The sequence below is a fragment of the Furipterus horrens genome, unplaced genomic scaffold (assembly GCF_987537825.1).
Source record: "Furipterus horrens unplaced genomic scaffold, mFurHor1.1.pri manual_scaffold_1, whole genome shotgun sequence".
In the NCBI taxonomy this organism is placed as follows: Eukaryota; Metazoa; Chordata; class Mammalia; order Chiroptera; family Furipteridae; genus Furipterus; species Furipterus horrens.
This window is the reverse complement of record NW_028327171.1, coordinates 63,962,352-63,982,007: the sequence shown is the minus strand read 5'-3', so window position 1 is coordinate 63,982,007 and position 19,656 is coordinate 63,962,352.

Below are 19,656 nucleotides of genomic sequence, written 5' to 3'. Positions count from 1 at the left end.
CCTTAAGAAAGGAGAAAAGGTCTCATTTGTGGCTCCTTTCAGTTCCCATATATGGAAGTTTGGAGATTCAAAGTAATGGAAAATAATTCTCTGTGCAAGTAATCTGGGAGAAACACAATATTTAAAACAAAAAATCCCCAAATACTAAAATGTGAAATCACCTACTTAGAATACAGAGCAACCCAAAAGACCAAGATAAAAGATAAATAAAAGAAATGGAACATCAAAGTGTTTATCAAAATCAGAAAGTTAAGGATGTATTATCTGGAAGCTTAGTCAGAATTTTGTATTTTTATTGTTGCTGAAGAGCAATGTTTAAAGGAAAGAGCTCAGTCTTTCTACAGGGCAGTACTGTGTTTGCATTCATGGATCAAGATGGTTAGACTAGCTATATGTACAGGCATACAGCACAGAAAATAGCTTGACCCTTCTTTGTACCTATACAATAGTAAATACTGAACACTTGTGCTGAGGAAAATAATAAACAGGAGATAAATTTGATTTTAGGAGCCAAAGTGGATATGTAATTACAACAGTTAAACTTTGAATCTTGCAGTACAGTGGGGCAAGAAAGATTTTAAATGTCATCTGATTTAATTCTCAAATCCTTGAGCAGTGAAGACAGTGAAAGATTTCACAAAGGCATATCATCTAGTTTACAGAGACTCTGGTTCTCTATTTGTAAGTCTTCCTGTGAAAGTCACTCCAAGACTCTAAGTGACAAAAGGAAGAAGAAATAAAATAAGAAATTGCCTCCGAGAAACACAAGTGGGTATCAGTTAAACTTGCTATGGTTTGGTTAGGAATGCTTAGCACGTTAGCAAGGAGGGATGAGTAATTATAACCTTACGCACAGAAATGTTAAAGTTTCCACTGGATCAAAGAATGTATAAACTCACACGTGTGTGTGTGTGTATGTGTATATATATATACGTGTGTGTGTGTATCTTTTTTTTTTAAATTGCTTTAATATCAGGATCAGGAAGCTTATTGAGTTTTGATAAAAATATCAATTCTATTTCCATCTTTATCCCTCTTCCAATTTTATATAAAAGGTACATTTTCATTAGAGGAATTAGGTAACTAATTCTCTTGGAAAGATTCAGCTGTCACTGAGTAACACAATCTTTTCCTGCCCTCCTCACCCAGGCTGGCAGTTACTAGACTCCAGCTAAGAGTGGCTTTCATTTGCTGGGATGGTTCAGGCTGCAGTGACAGCTGACAGGAGAATAGTAACAGCTAAGGTGTCAAGCCATCCCTTCCCCAATTCCATCAGCTTTGGGAACGTGCTAACTTGAAAGTCCATAATGGTTATTTAAGAACAAGTGCTAGTAGATAGTATAGGTTTCTGTTCCTCTACATAGTCCACTGAAGGGGAAAAATTGTTTTTATTTAAGACCATTGTTTTTAACTGATTTTATCGTCATGGAGACAAAGTACCTTGGGAAAATATTCCAGTCCATGCATCATCTTGATGTTTAAGCAACCAAAAGAACTAAGTCAATTTATAAACGTTTTCAACCCTATACCTAAGTGATAGTAGATAAATTTTTTTCTTCAGTAAAAAAATCACAAAATATTAGTGTGCTATCAGAGTAACACAGAATAAATTAAATTTCCAGTATATGTAGGGCTCTGTTTTCTATGTCTCCCTCTGCCAAAAAAAGAAATTATTCACCAACCAACATTTGCATTCAATTTTATACGATACGTGCACAGGAAGGGTTGGGTAAAATCCACAAATCAACAATATGCAAAGCACCATTGAAATGAGGCAAGCTCTGTGGAAACCCTTTCAAGGATCTTCCTAATTTATTGGAAAGATAATTATACATAAGTGTCATGTCATAAAATATTACTCCAATAGATAAGTTCCACTTAAATAAAATGATAATTTTGCTATTTCAGAGACACAGTACGGTTTATAAGAATGAGTGCTTACCTTTGGAGTCAAATGCCTCAGTCCATACACTGACATTTATTAGCCATTTAACTTCTCTGTATTCATTTTCTTATCTATAAGAAGTTTGAACTAGATTATTTCCAAGTTCAAACATTCAGCAATTTATGATATCTTAAGAATATGTGCTATGCTTGTATAATGGTTTATAATGCAGCTAATAGGTAAAATTCATAAATTATTAAAATACTACTTGAGATTTAAATGAATTTAGGTTAACAGAAGTTTCACATTCTAAAAATATTTTAACAATGATTTGGAATAAAAAAATACCTTTGCTATGTGCTTTCCCACTATTGTAATTAGGGCATTTATAGATGAGTATATTTTTATTATGTTTAATAAAACAAACTAAACTTCTATATGGTGCCACTATTTACATGTGAAGGCATTATCTTGTTTTTGTTTGTTTGTTTATCCTATTGTTTTCTGCCAACCCTCTCACTGGATTTAAGGTTATCTTGCCATCCTTGATTTGGGGCAATCAACCATCACAAAACAATTGCTGGTAATAAACATTAGAAGGAAAGGCCTGCAAATAGTTCCAGAATGATAAATAAAGATATCATTTTCCAAATAGGAAACAGGAGGAGGTTAATTTAAAATAAACCACTATGAGGTTTCTTACAGAGTTATCATCACCTGCCTTTCAAATTAAGCATAATCGGTACATGTGAGGGCAATTGTTCATCAGAACTTCTTGTTTACTTGGCTGATTATTCTCCCCAGGTATAATGCTTTTCAGCAGATCAATCAGCAGTTTTAATCGGCGTTTCAAGACTATTTAACAGGATCATTTGGTCAAATGGCACATGTTACATAAATTGCCTTCCCTTCACTTTCCTCATCATAGACCCAACACACTCAAGAGGTTCATGCAGTGCTGTCATCATCACGTTCTGGCCCTCCCACTCTCCTAGAAAGCTGGGCAAATAATTTCAAAATTTTATCTCATTTTCCTCATCTATGGAACAAATTAATACACTATTCCCTCACTTATCGCAGGTATTACCTTCTAGACACACAGACCCCCCGTGATAGGTGAAAATCGATGAAGTAGGAACTTTACATTTATTTTAGTATTTTTATATATTTTGAGGCTTTATAAACCCTTCCCACACACTTATAAACCATTTTCAGTCCCTTATTAACCTTTCCCACTCCTTTATTAACCTTTTCCACACTTTTATAAACACTACTTGTGTTCTTAAACATATTCTACACTCTTAAACATATGTAACTTTAACAACATACGTATACAGTACCGCAAAATCCCGCGATATAGTGAAAAATCCGCGATAAATAATTAAATATAGTATTTTTAAAAATCCCGCGATATGGTGAGGCTGCGATGAGTGAACCGCGGTATATAGACAGAGTACTGTAACAGCTACTCACTAACTTAACGTGAGGACACATTGTGTTAAGGTGAGTAACAAACCTAGCGTTGTGACCAGGACATAACAGCTCCAAATAAATGGCAGCTGCTATTATGTTAAACTACAAGATGACTCAGGACCCTACATATCTTGAAAAGATGATGAACACTGTCTTGCATGTCTACTTTATTTTTTAAGAATAAATGCTGGTATGCCTTTATATATAAAACTCATGCATTCCCAAAAAGTGAGAAGCAAGCAACCTTCTCTCTGCATAAAAATCTATTTTATTACTCAGCGTTTTAGTAAGCTCAGGCAGCTATAACAAAAATACCATAGACTGGATGACTTACACACAACAGAGTTTTATTTCTCACAGTTCTGGAGGCTGGGAAGTCCAAGATCAAAGTGCCAGCAGATTTGGTGTCTGGAGGGAGAACACTTCCTGGTTCAGAGGTGGCTGTCTTTTCTGTGTCCTCACATGGCAGAAGGGATGAGGGAACTTCCTGGGGTCTACTTTAGAAGGTCCATAATCCCACTTTAGAGGGCTATACTCTCATGACTTAATCAGCTCCCACAGACTCCTGCTTCCTAATACAATCACATTTGGGGTTAGGATTTTAACACATGAATTTGGAGGGACATAAAATTCAACCTAATGCACTTAGTTATACTATAAAATGGGTAAACTATTCTTGGTGAAGAGGGAATCAATTCTAACCTTGACTTATCACCACCCTGGCAGAACAATTCTATATATCTGGTAGCTCACACCTGTGACATTCGGTTATTTGTTGATCTCATTGGATAGAATAAAGAAAAAACATGAACTGATGGGAGCAGGGAACACCAATGGGTGGGGTTAAAGCCCGTCATTGTAGAAGACAAAAAATAGGAGAGAGCAAACAAGTAACAAGGAACTGGAGTCCTTTAGGGCCCAGCAATCAAGATCACCAAGCAAGTCATTAAATTGGGATATGGTTATTCAAAGGACAAAAAGTGAAAAAAGCAGGAGGCCTCCATGAGTTATTTTACATATACTGAATTGAGACATTTGAATATGATGCCCAGTTGTCTGATTTTTCCAGGACTGTGGAATTTTCCAGGATGTAAAACTTTTAGTCCTAAAGTTGGGACAGTTCCAGGCACCTAGCTCAGGCTCATTGATAGTAAAGAGCAAAGGAGATAGTGGCTCTGGCACTGTGTGATAAAGCAAATAAAATATTCACAACTGCTGAACTATGTGTAACATAATACCAGACTGGAATTTATTTTCAGGATAGCAAGTTTAGATGTTATATATATATATATTTTTAAATTGTTTTAAAATATATTCCATCTATAGTATGCATAGATTGATTTTATTTATTTTAAATCTAGACCATGCAGAAAAAAGTGGAAATATTATTAATTATAAATAAACAAAAAGATCACTAAATAACAATAAAACTGGTTTACAGCTAAAACTTTAATGTTATCACTTAAAATGGCTTTTGAATGTTCTTAATTTATATGTGTTAGCATCTCTCAGACTTCACACATTTTTAGCTTTTTTCTTTTAAAATGAAAAATTTCTTCTTTTCAATGACGAAAACATTGACTTTGATTTCCAGAGGAAGAACTATATATCACAGGTTTCTCTGCCATCAAAATGTTCAACATTAATTACAGATTTATTTACACTTTTCAAAAACCAATATTTATTCCATAATGTGTGTGCTGTCAAGTCTCTGTTAAACAGAACAACAGGACAGCTGATTAATAATATGTTTTTGTAGCACAAGTTTTTTATGTTAAATTTTTAATTGTGAGATTCGATTAGATATTAATCTGCATCCATTTTTGTTACAGAAAATAGCATCAAGTATACATGTTTCAAGATGTAGGATACACAGATGCTTAAAAAAATAAATGCTTAGACAATAAGCTATTAAAGTGAAAGAAATCTTGACATTGTCCAACAGCCTGTCTGTTGGAACTGACATCAGTCTGTGGTGAGTTCTGAGAGATATCAGAAAGATGCAGCTTGAGTTAGATAATAAATACTCAACACAAAGCCCAACGCCTGCAGAGTAAACTCAATACATATTAGTAGCACCCATAATTTAACAACTCATCTCAATCAACCAGCCCATGGATCTTTGATACTCCTAGCTTATTCTCATAATCATCATTCATTCTATCACCTTTTAGCAAATGGATCAGAAATGTAAAGAGAATAAGGGATAGAAGGCAAAACTAAAAATCTGTAAATTTTATTCATTATTGGCAATTCTTTATAAAGAATTAGGGTGGTCATAGTGGTTAAAATTATGACTAAAGGATTGTTTTTAATATGAACTTCTCAGTGCCATTATTTATTCTTTTATCACTTTTTAATCAAGATCTGACTATAGTGTCATCTTTGATATCAAGAAGTGTTGAGAAAAGTGAAAAATGTGCGTGGCTTTCTGCTTTACTTGGTTGTCAGAATTGCACTGAAATAATCATTTAAAATTAAGAAATGGAGCAGTAGGCTCTGCTCTGAAGAACATAGTACTTCCAAGTTTCCATAAATGTTATGAGTCATAGGAACAGCTACCCAAGAGGCTCCTATCTTGAAGACTGAAAAATCATGGGCAAAAAGAACTAGAAAAATAAAAGGGCTAGGACCTTTTATCTCCTGTAATGGCTAGCCTTTAGATTCCCTTATTCAGACTCTTTCTGACATTCTAAGTCAGTGCTTCTCAAAATTTAATGTGCATATAAATATCCTGGAAATCAGGTTAAAATGCACCTGCTGACTCTGTAAGCCTGAGTTGTAGCCTGAGAGTCTGCATTTGTAACAAGCTCCCATGTAATGTTGCTAGTCTAAGGCTCACACTGTGAGTAGCAGACTTCAGTATTACTTCCAATTTAATGTTCCTTATGCTTATGGTAACTGTACATTCCATGCATTTCAGGACTGCCTTAATTTTATTGATAGTTCATTATTTTCAGAAAAGCCAATTAGCTCAATTAAGTTTATACTTTTGGGAGGCTGCTCATATAAAAGGTTTTTCTTATCAGAAAATATTATGTCAAACTATAATTAGATTATTTTGGCTTGGGGTTTAGAAAATAGACTTCTCACAAGTGGCCTAGCAAACATTTCTTCTTTCTCTCTTTCTCTCTTTTTTTTTTTTTTTCTTTTTTGAGACGTTTTTTCTGACTCCAGTACTCCCTTCTGTATCTAGCCACAACTTGGCTAGAACAAAGGAACCATTATTTTCTACCAGTCAAGGCAAATGAGTCATCTTTGAAGTAACTGCTGGGATGGACCTGTGCCTTGGAGTAGGTATTACCGCTGGAAAGAAGGGAGAATTTGACTTGGGAAACTTTCTCGATGGTTATTTCTGGCTTCCTTCTCTATCAAAAAATAAATGGAAGAAAATCTCTCTGATCTCCAGACCCTATGCTAAAATCTTGGTCTAATGCATTGATGGAATTTTACCAAGACAAGGGGTTTTCTTTTTCTGTCATCTACCAGCTGTTGACATTGGTCGAACTAACTTTATTTTACTTCTTTGATCTTCTGTTTTTTTCTTTTCTCTTTCTTTCTTTCTTTCTTTCTTTCTTCTTTCTTTCTTTCTTTCTAAATAGAGGAGTGAGATAATGGAAGTGACTAAATGCCATCTCAATTCTTCTCCAACTTTAAAAATATGCTCCCTAAATATTGTTACAAATCAGGATTACCCAGGTCATATATGGATTTCTGATTCTAACACCTTAAAATTGCAGTAATATGTCTCTACTTAGAGTTAACTCTTAGGCTGACTGTTTCTTTTGGAACTTCACCTTAGTTGACACTCTTGACCTCAAAGTTTATCTCAACAATGAGAATAAACATTTTTTTAGTATAATGACTAAAGTATTCTTTTCCAAATTCTAAATCACTGAGATAGAAATATAAAAATAAAATAATATTCAATACTTCATTAAAAGAGGGAGACAGAAATTACAAGGGTATTTATGTTATTTTGGTTTCTCCAAGACCTGAATTAACTGTCGAATGAATGAATGAATGAATGAAATCATGGACAAGTTCTGGAAAGCTTTTAACAGAAGATAAAGCAAGTCCTTGATACCAAAATTGAAACAGAAATAATATAATCTATCTCCAGCATTTGAATTCCTTTGAATTTATAATTTTTTTCAGATGACAGTATATCCAACTTTTAGAAAAATTCAAATTCTGATCAGGAGGACAATACATTATTATGCAAATGGTGACAGTTAAACACATAAACTATCTCTAGAAAGCATTTTCATAAAAGTTTATTTAAAGTGTATGTTGAAGAGAAGAAATACTGATATGAAACACCCCACTGAGCCACAAAAATACTTTAACTCTACAATCATTCTCAAATAACACCACCCAGGTGGGCAATCACAATCCTGCACCAATGCCAACACTGTCCCTTCTTGCTCCCCAGCAATTTGTGGATTCAGGCTGATGATTTCAGGTCATAATCATTAAAAATAAGTGTATAAGGACCTGTCATTTTCGGTCTCCGGGAGCACGATGAAACATGGATCACTGTGTGTTTGATTATAGGTCAAAGATTTCATTCCAGGAAGCAATTAAGAGCTTTTTTAACTTTAAAGTTTTTTTAAATACTAAAGAAAATCCAAGAAATGAAACTTGCTTGATCATTCTGCTGATTTCCAGGTAAGAATCGTTAAAATGTTTTGTTTTCAAAAGTCCTGCTTAGAGGACCAGCCTTGATAGCTACCTCTAGAGACATCAGACAATATCTGGTGAAAGGAATAAAGAGGATACATAAGCTTTGAAACTGGTGTCTTAATGGAGAAAGAGCTTTCAATCCCGTAACCCTATCTTTATTCTATATTTGAAAAAGTTTTCCAACCAAAATCACATGCATTGTGTTCAATGGACTGTCTATAGGTAATTTGGCACTCTGTTTTAAGTCAACTGTACTCTTTCACCCACAAATTCAGCCCTTAGGTAAAGAAGATAATAATCTATGTTAAAAAATGTGGAGATATTTGTCTTTGGTAGACTTTTTTGGTAGGTTATTCAAGGAGGAAGAAATGGATTCTACCAACACTAACTTTAGTCTTAAAATTTTTAGTCCAGTAGTTTTCTAAATCATTGTGTGCCACAATCTTTTTCATACAATGCCACACACTTAATAAAACAACATTACTATATAGAAGGAATACCTAAAGAGAACTTAATTATCTTTTTTCTGTCGCTGAATTAGTGATAAAGCATTATTTCCTCATAACATTTCTAATGAATGAAGACTGACAGTTCATTCTGAGCACAAGTTGCAGAACTCAGAATCGTGATGAGACTGAAGAATTTTAAATATTCTTATGCTTAAGAATTGTTCTTTCAAAAATACTGCTACCATCAAAGAAATTCAAGATGATTCTAAATGCTCATATGCAGCTTTAAGAAAAAAACCTAAGAAATATAATAAGTCACCTGAGCTTTTTGTTTGTTTTACCATGTAGTTACAATTTCCTTGCTATAGTGAACTTTCTGCTACTCAGTATTCTGTTGTTAAAAACTCTTTATTAACCAAAACTTATCTTCTCCACCCCTCTCCCCACCATGTTTTCAATGTTATAGTAAAATATTTAATAACATCTATAAAATGAAAATAAGGGCTTAAAAGATTCTAAATTACTTTTGAAACATCAAGAGATTCATTCATAGATTATCTGTTTTACTTAGATTAACTCTCAGTTGGCTATGATATTTGAGGAAACAGAATTTAAATGTTGATTATTCTAATATCCTATATGTAGCTGATACCTAAAAAAATGTGAGGAAGATTTATAGAATTACAGAGAAGATACCTAAAATCAAGTGAGAAGATAATAAAAATGTTAGTGGGTCTCTCAAGTCTTGCATAGTATTCTTTAACTTTGATAATTATAAATTGTTTAATTTTTGAGAATTAAATGAGAATTAGGAGACTTAAAAACTAAAGCCTGCACATAGAAGGAATTTAGAGAACGAGTCTAATTCTTTTATTTTTCAGATGAGAGAATCAAAGCTCCTCCTCTACTAGGCTGGGACCAATCCAAGTTTGATTTCCCATTCATTACATTTTCCATAACGGAACATAAAAAATTATACTAAGTGTAGGCTAAGTGTTGGAGGAGAACAAAGCACATGTACGGATGGGCTCAGATGGAGACTGCTAGCATTTAAAGAGTGAGGAGCAAGACCAATAAAATGGCATTGGTCCAATCAAGGTAGCATAAAGTATATAAAACAAAGTGGAGTCACTCATGTCAACTAAAATGGCTGTCAGTCAACAATGACACTTCGGTTCAAGAGGGAAACTACCTAAGTCACTCTAGATGCATCTGGCAAGGGGACACACTTAAGATATCTACCCCCATGGTCAGAACAGACACCTGGCAAGGAGATGCAGCTAAGATACCTGCCCATGTGATCAGAATGGCCATGTTTGCAGAGCAGGACCACCCATAGATTGGCTTCTGGGAAAATTCCACTCTTGCCAGAAGGGGTGTCAAGCAGGATAGCTATGTACCATCCATAGGTTCCTGGACAAATTCCAAACTTGGCATCAGGAGTGCCAAGACATTTATCAAAAGGACCCAGAAGGGTAGACTACAACACTTTCGAGGTACAACTGAGGCAGGTTCCAGACCACTGCTGAGACAGCTGAGGTCCACACACCAGAGTGCTGCTCCATGCCACGCTGATCTCCCTTGGCGTTGGCCACTGGAGGCTCTGCTCTGCTGGACTGAGGACTTTGTCTGCCCTTCTACCCACCTGGCTCCAGAGAGCCTTCCTTGCAAGACACTGACAATTCAACTCCTCTGCCATCATGCTGTCTCCTGGACCTGCAGTCTGAGATTCTGGGACTCAAGTTTGTTATTCCCCCATTGATTGCTCTGTGTGTGTGTGTGTGTGTGTGTGTGTGTGTGTGTGTGTGTGTGTTATAATTCTCTTAGGCTGTTAAAGTGTGAGTAGGATATTAATGCATGTTCATGTTCTACTTTGAGTGAACCTGTATTCAATAAAAGCTGAGTGAATAGCACAGTTACTGTGTGTGACTCTTGTCTATTCCTTGGTGCTGGACTGCTCAGCAGGCAGCTAGCCGAGCAGCCACCGGGCTGACTTACAGGAAAGACTATATCATGAATATATGCTCACGACAAAGAGGCCCTTGCTAAGTGTCAAGCAATGTTCGAGACTTTTTTTGTGTGTGTTTATTGCATTAATCTCATAGCATCCCTATGAGGAAGGCACTACGCTTGCTGTAGAGATGGAGAAACTGAAGCTCAGAGAGGTCATCCTGACCCCAAGTTCTATGCATTTACACTATATTTGCCCAGATGCAGACTGATTTCTCTGGCCCTTGGTTGACTTCTAACCATTCCATTAGTGCAGACACTCATTAAACAAATGTATATAGAACTCTCCTTTGTGCCAAAACCTCTCCTGGCATTTGGGTGGACAGTGATGAACAAAAGAGGCTTGACTCCTGCCTTCAGGAAGCCAGTGGGCACTGGAACCAGCTCCACTCTTTCCTAACCCAACAGTGTCTCACTCATCACTAGGGTTGAGAATTTCCACTCCAAACTATGTTTTGGAAACTGATAATGGTCATATCCTCAATAAAATCACTTGAAAGCTTAATATCAGCCTTTCATATTCTCTTTCTCCTCTGAAATGTTATTAATAATCCTTTGGCAAACACATTTTAAACAGCAGTTTTCCACAGCATAAAAACACCATATTTCAAAGTTGCTTCAGAATTAGGGATGTTCCTGAAATTTTACATGTTCATAAGATCCATTAATTCAAATATACTGGAATTTAAATATAGGGCAATAATTTTTCAACTTTATTTTTATTGTTGACACTTTACAGATGTTTTCATCCTTCCCCCCGACCCTTTGCCAACCTTTATCTAGCACCCAAACTCCCCTTCCCTCTGGCCATCACCACACAGTTGTCTCTGTCTATGGGTTATGCATATATGTTTTTTGGCTAATCCCTTGGTAATATCTTTTAAGTTGGGTTCATTTTTGGACTCTGTTCAACAGAGATCAATTAGGAAGAAAGTGATTGTAAAGCAGAAACGACAGGAATTATGTTACATCAATGTGATAGTATAATGCCTGAAACACTAATTTTGAAAATGTAAACCATTTCTAAATTGCATGTAGTATATATTCTGTGAATCAAATAAAAGAGCACTAAAATGATTTTGTCTAGGCATTTTGTGAATATTCACTGTCAAACTCACATAACTTGGTTTTGTGTTTGAAAACAGTGCTAATCATTCTATCAGCAATCAGACAAGTATATGTGCAGCTCAGATAAGAATGATGCATGTCAGAGAGGCCTGTCTACACTTCCTAGATGAGATTTGCCCTTGATTTGCAGCCACAGCTGCTAATGGCCAAGCACAGAGCTATTTTCAACCACTCCACTTAGATTCACATTCTTCTATGCTCTGGTGCTTTAAAAAGCACCAGGATGCTTGCCTGCCTCCACTGTGTCCTGGCAGGCCATCACTCCACAGACTGATTTTAATTTGAGCTTAGGCATGTCATCACAAGTGTGGGGGACAGTCATCTAAAATCTTCAGAAATGTGATGACTGTGTTCCTGAAGCACACATGTGGATGTCATGTAAAAGATTCAGATCACTTTGAAGAACCAACATTGTGTCCACAACCGATGATAAATCCCAAGAGGATGTTCACCTTCACATAACAAAGACTCTTTATGGTATTTTAGAGATGAAACATACCTCCCATCAGCATGCCGTGCCATGGTGTGCTGACAAGGAAGCACAGCGATACCTCAGTTCACAAATCTGCAGGAGGAAAAATGCTCTGGGGGAAGCTGGCTTAGGTCAGGAAAATGTTCTCACTCCCAGTGCTTTCATGGCATCTGAGCCAGCTCAAGCATTTCTCCCGGAAACCCTTCCTTGACCCACTGAAAAGAGTTGATCCCTTCCTTATTGTATCTTTACAAGCCCTTAGACATATCCCTATTATTGCACAAATTTACATTCTTCTCTACTGGACTCCTAACTCTTTGAAGGTGGGATTCATTTCTTTAAATCCCTAGCACATTGTATAGTGTCTCGAATACAATTTTTGTTGATTGAACATGTTTGGGTGGGTGGATGGGTGGATAAATGGGTGAGGAGAAAGAAATAAGACTAACACTCAGGTAGAGTCTTGGCTAGACTTGGGCCTGTTGAACTAGAGTCAATTTACCCACTGCTCCTATAGTTGAGTCAACTTGGAGAGTAAAAAGGAGGGTAGTAATGTCTGAGCAGCAGTCATATCACACCTATGCCACTTGATGCAAAAATCTACCAAGAGGAGAAGATGCATCTTTGATATTAACCAAGCTTCTTGGGGATCAACCCCCAACACTGATATGAGGAGAAAAAAATGAGCTTATTACTCTGTCAAGAGCTAGTGAGGTGGCTAAACAGGAATAGTCTAGAAAGGAATAACCATTTTGAAATTTGACTCACTTGAGAACAACAAGAATTTAGCTAATTATTAGTTGAATAGTTTTGGACAAGTTGTTTGATCTCAATGAATCCCTAATTCTTCATCTATAAATTTAAAAAGTTATAATATCAACCTTGCAGGATGGTTGAAAGAATTAAAAAGACCATCTAGAGAATACCTGTCACAGAGAGGCAATCAATAAATATTTTTACTTATAAACATTATGCTTAGGAGTATATTAGTTTTAGTTATATAATGAAGTCTTTGATGTTAATATTGTTGGAAAGAGTTCTCTTGGTTAACTGAGATTTACCTATAGGAAAAATAATCTGTTTAAGTGAGATAATTAGTTATTTAGCACCTATCATCAAGCACAATGCTATGTGCAAATTGTCAGATAGAGTGAGATGGACACACACAGAAATCTATGCCTGGAGGAAAAAGCCACATAGGCTCCAAATAAGAAGGCTTTACTAATAGGTAGGGGACTAGGAATTTACATACATACATTTGAAGAAACTCATGTTTGCTGTGGGTTTAAAAAATAATAATTGGGTATTTTGATGAAATTAATCTTCTACAACCATAAAAGACCAAAGATAGACTCAATGTCTCTAAGTTGATTACCACTTTGTAAGTGCTATCACGAGGTCCTTAAGATGTTAATCTTTTCTTTCTTCAGAATAAGGAAAATTGGCCTCAAGAATAAACAAGTGACCTAAGAGAAGCGTGCTGATGAGTCACTCTGAGTGCTGCTGAACAATTCATAGGCTATTATAGTTACCAGGACCCCATGTCCCAAACTCAACTAATTGACTTTGACACTCTCCCTCCTTCCTGCCTTGCCTTTAAGATGACAATTGTAGTAGAGAGAACTCCAAGTATTTATGTCACAGCACACTCTTCTCAGGCCCACCCACTCTCATTTCCCCTGAAGTGGCCTGTTCTCTACAATCACCTTATCGTGTCCATATTCCAACCTGTTCCCATAATTTTTCCAGAATCCTATTTTCAACCAGACATTAGCAAATTTGATGGTTAAAATGACTTGAAATAAGGTCTGGATGAAAGAATATATTCATATGATTTTAAGAAGTCTATTTAATTTACATAAATATTTAATTGCCTGTATAAGTCTTAAGCACTTGGTTCTGAGAATTTTTCCCAATACACTCATTTTCTGGCCCAGAAGAGCAGACACCAGCAACTTGCTTTCCTATTGCAGATCTACATCAAGATGACTTTAAAAACAAGTGAACTTGTTGGATGCCAGGGAAAAACAATATTAGAGAATAAAAGCTAATGAAGATAAGGTTTTAGCTAGTGAGAAAATTATCTTTGAAGAGTATCTAAAACTTAATTCTTAATTAACTGATTTGTCATTCTTAAGTGACAATCATTATGTTAAATTATACAATTAGTTGTCTCAAATCATTTTTTATCAGAGTATATCAATAATATATAAGATGATAAAGTATAGCACATGTAGTTTGATAAGCATTGATTAGGGTGGATTGTACAGCTCTTCTATCTAATGCTTTTGCACTGAAATCAGAGTAATAAGAGATTGGCTTTGAAGGAATCCTCAAAAGAAATGGGAAACTTGTTCCCTACAAAAGGACTACAACTGTGATTTCAAAGAAGAGTGGTTTGGATAATTTTCAGTAATTCTTGGGAGAGAACAGAACAGGGAATATAATCTCAAAACCAATGGGTTGAAACAGAGGATTGAAGTAAAGAGGTAGAAAAGTAAACCTTTCAAAAAATAATTCTTTATAAATCCACAAGCTGAGGGGAACACCTTTGAAAATATTTGAAATACAGAAACAGAATAAAAGTGCTACAATTGCAGGAACATATTATGGCCACATAGGCACATTAGAGATACATAAGTTATCTTGACAAACATCTCAGAGATTAAATAGAGGAAGGGATGATTTGAACTATTGATATAGATGATGAAAGTCTCACCATCTAGAAACAGTAACAGAAAAGTCCTATGATTTTCAAGCTAAGTCTTTTTATTCAGTGAATGCCTACTGCATGCACACAACTCCAGCAACTGGAAATGTAAAAAGAAAAATTTTAAAACCTTCTGAAGTCTAAATTAACATGACAAAATATTGTGCCAATTGCACAAAAAAAGGTATGCAACAAATGGCATAAGAGAGCTCTGCAGGGTAAAGTCTGTGAAGGACACAGGAATGACATCATGGAAGAAGGGACAGCTGAAGCGGGATCTGGAAGACAGCTCAGTCAGGGTTGAAAGGGTGAAGGGAGCGTGTTCTGCCCTGGAGAAAGAGCACATCTGGGAAGCAGAGAAAAGTTGGGTGTAGCTAGAACCTCTTAAAGATGGGGTCTGGTAAGATAGGTGGCTAAAGAGGGGAATATGTTGAATTTGGAAAATGAGAAACTAGCCAAGTATGTTAAGGAAAATGTAACATAATCAGATTTGTATTTTAAGAGGTTTACACTGACACTGGTGTGAAAAATACATTGGAGGAGAGCAGGACTGGGGGTGGTTAGTCATATTGACTTTATTTTCCTTTTGGCAAGATTGCAAAATTGCTAGATCAGTGAAATTCAGTAGACAAAATGTTTTTAGATTTCCTCATGGTACTTGATGAACTCTCTTGTCAACACATTCTAAAAATATGTGCTGTATGATTGTACAATTAAATAAATTAATCACTAGGCCTCAATCTACCTTCCCAGTCTTTTTTTTTTCCTTGCTCCCTTGTACCTCTCCATGTTCCAGTCATTAAATTCCTTTGTGTGTTCCAACCTCATTGCCTCTGTTCACCATGTTCCCTTTGCCTGGAGTGACACCCTTTCATCTCTTAACTATTGAAACCCTGTCCATTGTTCAGTGGGCCACCTCCCTCTTATGTATTTTTGTATTTGTCTTATGATCCTTGCCTTATTCTATCCTGTGTTACAATCATTTCAGTAATTATCTAATACTCCCTACCACATTTTAATGTCCTTGTGGTAGGAACTTTTTCATAATGATAACGATACTTCAAATAATATCACCAACAGTGTCCTTAGTGTTTTTCTGCCAGAAACTACCAAAGGCCCTTTGGACACTCCTTCTCGTCTTATATACTTCCAAATGGCAGTTTAGTATACTAGTTGAAGGCAAAAATACAGCAATCACCTAGACTGAAATTAACTGCTGTTTATAATGCCTATTGTCTGTGTGACTTGGGACAAGTTATTTAACCCTTCTGAGTTTAAATGTTCTTGTCTGTAAACTCTTAATTAAGACTGGATGATTGAAGTAGATTATTGTTTAAAATGCACTTAGTTTAGTACTTAACACACAGCAAGTGCTAAGAACAGAATTTCTATGTAATCACTGCTAAACTCATTACACCGGTACTAGCGAGGCACAAAGATCCATCTAGACCTGTCTTAGGGAGCTCACAATTTAGCTGAGACCTGGCAGTGCTGTTTAATTTTGATAAATTTTTCTAAATCTAGAAAAATGTGAAAATAGCAAATAAATACTACAAACATTTCACATTCATGTTGATGTTACATAAAATACTATATAATGGTTAAATCATTTTTAATATAGCACAATTAATCTGCCATTCATATTATATATAAAACATTTCAATTGCCCATAAAACTTTTTTTAAACAATGGGGAAATATTACCCTGGGAATAAATCAAGAAAAATAATTTTAGAGAATTTTTTAAAGCTTTTGGGTATAGCCCTAAGCACCAGCCTGGAGACCAAATTATTTCTGGTTTAATTCCAGTCAAGACACATACCTGGTTTATGGGCCAGTTTGGGGTGACGTCTAATTACCACCTAGCCCAGAGAGGGAAGAAAAGGCCCAGGACCCTGAGATTTTATCTGTGGCAGGATTGGTTGTCTGTGTTATTTTCTTTTCCCTGTAGCTCCTCTCCATCCTTTATCACACTGCTTTTGCCCTGGGAGGCTAACTTGTGAGAACTGTGTCTGCCAGCTCTCTTGTCTTCAGGCTTCTGCTTGGGTTCTGTCAAAAGGAAGTACCATCAGGAGAAGCCAGTTTCAGGGAGAGAGAGTTGAAGAATTCACTTCCCCACCTGCTCTGCTAAACTGTGGGTTATCGCTGCCTCAACAGGAACCTGATGCTGCCATCAGTACCTGGTGTTCCTTTCTACATTTCCATTTATAACTGCCCACCTTCTTTTGCCTGGTTAGCCCTAGGGGTGGTAAAAATAGTCCCCTCAGTTTTTCACCGTCTCTTGTTGATTTTGTTTTCCTTGCTGGCACTTTTGTTTATTGCTTGTCTTTAAACTCTCCTCAGCTACTCTGCCTAAACATGCCACCTGGAATGTTGGCATCCTGCCTGACTCCCTCCATTCTAGTTCAGAACTTCCCCCCACACTAGGCTGGGTGGAAGCCTGGAGATAAAAAGAGGATTGCTTTCATATGAATGGGTTTTACTTCTTTATTTAAAAATTATATTTTCTTGGAAATATTTTGATATTTATGAATTGACTGCAATTTTAGTCTCTTTTGTGATTACATTGCAATCTATTTGTAGGACAGTTTAGAAAGAAATGAGAATTTTTTCCTAGGTGAATTGCTGATAGAACCATATTCCTTTCCTAGCCCTCATTCTCCCTCTGATTAGAATAAAAAGAGGTTATTCTATGCAATATTGTAGCCACAAAATGACATAAACTCAAAAATAAAATCCTACTTAAGAATAATTAGAAAGAAGTTCATAAGTTCAATATTTCAATTATGGCATAACATGAAGAAAAGTCAGTCTGAAAGAAAACACCAATGATGATGATTATTTTTACATACCCTATAATAGTTTTTCTTTTATAAAAGTAATGAAAAATGGATTGGGGGGCAAGAACAGGTGGGAAGATAAGATACCTCTGTAAAAAATATAATCCTGTAATATTGCCAAGGTCAATAAGACCCATAGTTATAACTTAGAAAGAGCTAGCCTTAAAGGATATCATTGCTCAAAGACTGCTAAAATTTATACTCCTAGTAATTAGCATTTGAAAGATATTTTTGAATACTGATAACTTAATTGTACAGAAACTATAACATAAAATGGATACCTTTGTTTTTTCCTGTTAGATATTCTCTAAAGAGATTCCATAAAAGTTTCAAGTAGCTACCCAGTCACTATTACAGCACTATATTTTCATTATTTAATGTTAGTTATCACTCTCCAATATTTTTCTTGCTTATATATTTATTTGGTTTGGCTTTATTTCCTTAATAGAATTTAAGCCCCATAAAAACAAATATCATGCCTTTTACTCACTGATTGTTGGATAAATTAATTAAATATTGACTCTTTTATAAATAATTTGTAGAGAATTACCCATTAAACTTCAAGTCTCTATACCTCAAAAATGACCAGTCATGGTGTTCATGCTAGAATAAGAGTAAATAATATGTTGAAGAGTATGTTTATCCCATCTATACAAAAAAATAAACAAGGTTTAAAAAAAACTTTTATATTTGTGTATAAAATGTTGAAAAATATTTTAATTGCCAACTTGTAATCAATTTTCCCTTCCAGAGAATCAGTTTTGAGAGGTCCTACATTTTTTAGACTTCTGAATTATTTGATTTTGATAGAAGGAACAGGCATTACTTTTATAATTTATAAAAAATAAACAAAATTAGAGATAAGATCTTGTAATGTAGTGACTTTGGAGATAACTATTGGACCAAGTGGGATTCTGAATTTAGAGTGAATAATGAATTTGGTTGCTCTCTCTTACTTCCTTTGCGTTTGTTACCAGAGCAACAGAATCCTTCCCTGATTTCAGTTCTTATTCCCAACCCACCCCAATAATATATTTTGCAATCATATTTCTACCCATGACCATCCACCCTATTAAGATTTATCTGATCAATAATATTCCTTGGCTGAGTCAACTTTCAGGTTGTAGTAGATAGTGAAGGGGGACATGTAAGGGAGGTAGGCTAGGGAAAAGGAAAAGGAGCTCTAAAATAGTGTCTTCTGCTTCCTGCATTCCCTAAAAGCAAAGCACCTAAGTGTCTCTTTTTATACAGATTCAGGCAATATTTTTTTAAGCTAGAATACTGGAATATTAAGTATCCCCAAATCTGAGCTGGCATTTTGCCTACTAGTCCATGAACTCTCCCATTGGGTATGTCCTGAAAGTCTTCTTGGAGACTGCAGGTCATAAATGTGCATGATTAATTGTCTATGTTGAAATCAAAAGTAATGTTGTTTCCAGAACATTCAGACTAGAGGGTAAAGCAAGGTCCCATCGGGTGACTAGAAAAATCTCTATTAGGGAGCCTGATGGTGAGGGCCGAAGAAAGATTGAGCTCACTGAAGTAGCCTAATAAACATTTCTGGTGGGTATAATAACAAAGGGATGAGGCTAGATGATAAGAATTTGTTAAAGATTGTGAAAGACATGTATTAAATTTAAAAGGACACAATCTTTGGAAAAGTGACTTAAGTAAAAGAAAAAAGGAATATGTAGAACAATTGTCAAGAGAAATTCACAACTTAGTTTCTAAGTAAAATTAACCTATTGTGATGGGAATGTAGTAGTAGTATGACATCTTTCCTATATATAGATACATATAAGTAACTACTACCTATGGGTAAGAACAAATAATTTATCACTTCCCCTTTTTGGTTTATAAGTGGTAAGTGTCTCCTTTGGGATCGTAACTATGTATATACAAAAATGCGTACTAAATACATTGCAGAAATTCTGCCCAAAACCCAGGAAAGAGAACCCAGTGTTGGCCTCAGTTGAGGCCATGCACTCTTAAAGACCTTAAAGT